The 5794-nt window shown below is 40.4% G+C and overlaps 1 long non-coding RNA gene across 2 annotated transcripts; it reads right to left on the reverse strand.

Moving 5' to 3' along the window:
• Positions 1-261: 261 nt before the first annotated feature.
• LOC119324698 lies at positions 262-5430 on the reverse strand. Of its 2 annotated transcripts, none has more exons than XR_005157108.1 (8): positions 4968-5430; positions 4110-4245; positions 3835-4032; positions 3133-3186; positions 3018-3051; positions 2120-2213; positions 1625-2034; positions 262-688 (listed from the first exon to the last, which is right to left on the reverse strand). It is a non-coding gene; the product is annotated as an uncharacterized LOC119324698 (long non-coding RNA). The 2 variants fall into 2 exon arrangements; XR_005157107.1 differs by having other exon boundaries at positions 2951-3051.
• Between the last annotated feature and the right edge of the window lie 364 nt (positions 5431-5794).

Genomic DNA, 5794 nt, shown 5'->3' on the forward strand with positions numbered 1-5794 from the left:
GACCAGCACTGTGTGCTCCAAACTAGGCTTTTACAAGTATTTATTAGCAATTAAATCTTCAGAAAAATAAGAGACTTGGCTTTCACTAACGAATTTATACACCATGCCATCTATTTTATCATATAAAGTTTATTGACCTATTTTTTATTCATTTCATCCATAATTTGAGATATAAATAATTCATACCAGCCACATGAATAATTTATGTAGAATAATTTATATAGAATAGGAACGCGCTGCAACTAACAATGACAACCAAGGTAACAAAACGCCAAATCTGGATTAATATCAGCCGTAGCTCAAATAATTCATAAATCAGCAAAACTTCACCATACATCGTATTCATACCGGCCATGAATTCAAAGAAAGGCTAGCTTAATTTGCTAAATTGCTAGAACACTTGAATCAGGATATACAATCTGCTATAGCATAGACCACACATCAACTAGACCAAAACACCTAAGCACTGCTGGATGCATGATAGTTTTCCTTTATTTCCAACATTTCACCCAGCTTGCGCTTCATCCCAGGTTTAGTCGATGGATCCTCAATAGTGTCATCAGTGGAATGCGCACAGGATGAAGCTGTCGATTTGTTCTCCCCATTACTGTTAATCTGTCCCTCCACAAGAGCAGACCATCCAGATGAAACCATTTTGTCAGGCTCTTTCTCCTCATCAAACTCCTCCCTGCATGGATCACAGAAGAAATGAAGCTATAGTCATTGACAAAGTGCTGAAGTAAAAAAGTGGATAGGAAGAAATACGGTGTTCAGGTCTGGTTTGCCTTACAATAGAGCGACCTGTCAATGTATTTGAGGTATGATATTAAGCATGGAATGTGTGGAAAAAAATACATGATAAAACTAATCTGTATGTGAAAACACTTTATAAAACAACAGCAGTTTCAGTATCATGCTACTACTCTGGGACAGTGGGAAATCATCTGCTAACTTTAATTAGCAGCATTGTATAAAGGTTTTTCAGGCACATTCTAAGCTACTCCCTCCGTTCCGAATTACTTGTCTTGGATTTGTCTAGATACGGATGTATCTAGACTCATTTTAGTGCTAGATACCTCCGTATCTAGACAAATCTAAGACAAGTAATTTGGAACGGAGGGAGTAGTAAGTAACTAGAATCATCTATGACCGCCTAGTTTTTGTTGTGCAAGAGTCATTCATAACTAATATTCTATAAAGGCTGTTGGAAGGTAAGGGGAACCAAGAAAAATATTATTCGATGCAAACATCCAGCTGAGTTATAGTTTTAGATGACATAACTGGCCCATAAGGCTGGTCGTAATGGGAGTATCATAAGTAGTATCATGCACGCCAACTAAGCAATTTTTTGATGAGGTGGCATAGAATTAAATGAAGAAAGAGAGACTTGAGTATCATATCATGATACCATATCATATTAAATGATGTACTAGTTTGTGTCATGCATGGCAATAAATATAGTCTTATATGATACCAAAATACGATACTCTCCATTACGGATGTAGTATCATACACTAGTATCATATGCATGATACTATTATATAATACTCCCCATTACAACCAGCCTAAGAAGCCAGCGTGTTTTCTAGCAAAGCATTAATACGTGGAAAACACAAATATGAACCTGTGCTTGATGTTAATGTTGCATGACAACTCCTGCCGGAAATCCTCAACAGCAAGCTTTGTGCCATTAATACTGGAGCTGACAGTTCAGTCAAGACCTGTAATAGTTGATCGACAATATGGAAACGCAAGGGCACAGTCCAAAAAGGACAGAAATGGCATTGGAGTGCATTGTTCCATTGGCCCTTGCCTTGAACAGGAAACATTATGAGTCTATGAGGATAGTACATTCTCAAGGTTTGAAGCATAGTTTGCAGCCTCGTCTTCCTCTAAGCCATCACCATCCTCAAAAACAAGTGTAGATCCAATCATTACCAACGAGAGGATCATTCCAAGTTTGCTTTTTATAATCTTGTCGATAACCTCCCTAAGCTTCGTGGCCTTAGTGTTGACATCCAGCAGAAGAGGGGTCTGATGCATTCAGTTTTAGTTTCATGTCAGATACAAAAGAGGAATAACATATAAGAACATGATACCTTAAGACAGCGCAAAATACCTCAGAGCAGACATAGCATGATTTATTAGGTTCAAAAGGTTCTACAGGCATCAGGAGCATCGTCCTTCTAGGATGTTCAAGACAATATGTCATTCTGTAACATGCCAAAAAATGAAGTTACGGAGCTTTACTGTATTGCCGATGAGGAAGGCACAGAAACACGTAAAATAACATATGACATGTAAAAAAAGGATGCCAGAAAACAGGCAACAGCAGCTCTCTTTCCAAATTACCATTTCCAGAAAACAGGTACACTGAACTTTAAACTTCAAGAAGAGTTCGGTGAAGTGGAGGTTGAGGAAATTATCTCGATTCAAGGTGCAATAGTACATATTTTATCAGCAGACAATCTTTCACTAATATGAGCTTCCTATTTCCATTACTTGTCTGGTATGTGCAGAAGTATATTAAATGTAAAAAAAATGTTAATTCCAAGCAAGGTAGCCCGAATATGAATACCCAGCACCCCAGAATCATTCTCCTGACATGTTTTGGCATCTTCTATCCTTTTAGAGATGATGCTCAATATAATTAACAATGACATAGTAGTAAATGATTTTTAAATAGTTTGTGATATTTGTAAAATGAAGGGGAGCCTTGGCGCAGTGGTAAAGCTGCTGCCTTGTGACCATGAGGTCATGGGTTCAAGTCCTGGAAACAGCCTCTTACAGAAATGTAGGGAAAGGCTGCGTACTATAGACCCAAAGTGGTCGGACCCTTCCCTGGACCCTGCGCAAGCGGGAGCTACATGCACCAGGTTGCCCTTTTTGTGATATTTGTAAAATGCATGTATCGTTTAAGAAACTTCTGAAGGGCTAAAAGAGTACGCACCATCCATAACGACATGAGGACTATTCTTGCTTGGATAGACAATAAATGAGGAATTTAGAAATCTTACAATAGAGAAACCCTTCACTGATATTCTTTCCCTCCTGCAGCAGTGTGGTAATGGTATATGAAACTGGCACATACAACAATATCACACGCACATCACCACATACATCAACTCTCACCTCGAGGAAGATGGCACCAGCGAAGTGCCCAAAATACATAATCCAATCAAGAACCTGCAAATAAAAAGGGGTAGTAATTTCAAGAAGAGCAACAAAAGCCCCTAAAACAGAGCGTGAACATCGGTCATCTGCTCCATTTAGTGTTATGTAAGAACAAATGTAAACATTTATATAAAGCTTCAAGAGACCTACAATGAACCAACAATAAGTAGCCTATATCATCAGAACAAGATGTGGAAATACTTGGGCATGCAGCAGAAATAATGGCCTGATCGGCAGTAGGAGATAATGTCAATACTAGTTTATTGAAATGATTTCAAGTTGCAATAAGTTCAAACATACCAATAGCAGCAAGTTTATTACAAATATATCAAGTTCTAAACAAAAAAAGCACCTCACCCTGAAGTTGCATAGTTACTTCAGAAAACTGTAGCAGCACATATCTTACATCAATTTCAAATCCTATACAGAGATTATCAAACAAACACTCACAGGCAACCATTACAAGAACTGTCGAGGCTCAATTAGGTATAAGGAACACAAAATTTAAGTTTTTTGTTCAGCTAGCATGACCCACTTAAAATGAAGCATCAACGTGCTGCCACTTGATTAGAGGAAACTGAAAAAGCCTTTCAAGAGTGCTACCATCTGTCTAAAGCACACCGAAAGCATGGCAAATGATGAAGGACAGAAGGAGCTTACCTCCATATACTGATCCACAGTAAGATAAGTCCTACAAGCGTTCGGCCGACATATCTCTGTTTTTAAAACAAAAAAATTAATAGTCCACTACAGCCTAAACCCGTGCCTCATATATCATATCATCTATATTTTTTTGATTGAGTTGTGAACAGCCCTTCTTGCAGCAACCTCAGTGCCTTCTTGCCATCTATAGTAATTCTGCACACAACAGAACTAGATGAATGAGGCCCGGAAATAATATGCATTGGTTCATAGTCTTTATTGATTGCACTAACCCAGAATTCCTCCTCCACTTGTTGTACAAGGTTGTCTAACCACCTCTCCCAATATGTAGCGGGATCCTTAGCCATCTCATGCTTTCACGACCATGCAGGCTCCTGCTTGCCTTTATATGTGACTAGTGCAGAGAACCTGTCACGAATTGTCAAGCCAAGTATACCATTCAGCAACAGCATGGGAATAACACTCCACGAGCATCTGCCCTAGAGAAGGCTTGTTCTACAAAATGATTAGTCTTATCCAGCCATTCTGCACTGTAATTGTTTTTGCCCTTATGGCCCGGGTACATCATAGAACTTTATTCTGTCATCGTATAGTTCACAAAAGCACGGCATGGTTTAAAGTTCACAATCACCATCTAACCTGCAACATATCAGAGTTCAATCATGTTTATACCTCATGTGTAAACTTTGCATTCAATAGTCCACTGGTTTTGGTAGAAAAGCAGTAAATAAAAATTGCACACACACAGTAACTTGGTCTTTTGTATTTAGAGAACAAGCATCATCATTGTGGGTCGAAATTGGGAACTTTCCATAAGGCAGCCGTATTGCTAACTAATTAATCTGTTTTAGGATGTAGATTTTACACCCTAGAACCAATTAATTAGTTAACATCTGGTGAAATAGAAAGCTTCCACCGGTCATAGGTAGTACTAGCAAACATTGGTGAAAATCACAGTTAACTGTGGAAAGCAATTAAAATACGTAACAGATTTACAAGACTCGAAAAGATAATCAATGAATCCAGTGCTTGAATAAATCCGACTATAACAAGTACTTAATGTTTAATTCCTGTACAATATAGTTTGAATTAAACACTGAAGAGAAGGAGACTGGAGACATGCATCTTACCTTCCGAAGGAGCTGGAGAAGTTCAGTCAAGGTGTGTTGTGGCTCGCGGGGTTGCATGGACATCGTACTCTTGAGGCCGATGACGTAGAGGAAGATTGGGGACTCGTGTAACGGGCGTGGGTTTTCTTCGCGACTGCCGACGGGGAGGTTAACGACGCGGGAGAGGGGGGAAGTATCCACGAGGAACAGGCGGTCGAGCTGAGCGGGAAGGATAGGTCAAGTGGGGGCGGAGGTACAGGCGACCAGCGAGCTGGGCGGGGATGTGTGCGGCGGTGGGATCTAGGTCTCGGAGGCGGAGGTGGGGGCGGCAAAAGGCAGTCGGGGAGGCGCAGGTAATGGCCGGCAAAGAACTGGATCCGATTGGAGCGCGGTGGTGGAGGAGGCAGCGAGGCTGAGGATTAGGCGGCGGTGGAAGCGCGCTGCTCGCGGCGCGGGGGAAATTTTAGATCTCGGCGGCGGCGGCGGGCGGGCTGGGGGCAGCGGGCAATTTGGATGAAATTTTTATGAATGGTTAGGGCTGCCTATGACCGGTGGGCCACACAGTTGACATTTGTTTTTTTCGAAAACTTTATTCTAGCTTTGGCCAAATATGGTGCGAGCTATGAAAATGGAGTAGCAAAACATACACAAACGCTTTATAATTGTTATATGTAATAACCTAATCTATGTTCATAATTATTGTGGTGGGAATGATCTTACTAATCCTGATTGGGGCTTTACTTACTTATGTGTGGTGTACCCCTCCCAGGTCCTATAGACTTTTTTTAACCCAATAGAACTATCATACCACAATATATTCAAAGTTTTCGTTACTAGGATTTGGCCAA

This window comes from Triticum dicoccoides, chromosome 6B (genome assembly GCF_002162155.2).
Source record: "Triticum dicoccoides isolate Atlit2015 ecotype Zavitan chromosome 6B, WEW_v2.0, whole genome shotgun sequence".
Taxonomy (NCBI): domain Eukaryota; kingdom Viridiplantae; phylum Streptophyta; class Magnoliopsida; order Poales; family Poaceae; genus Triticum; species Triticum dicoccoides.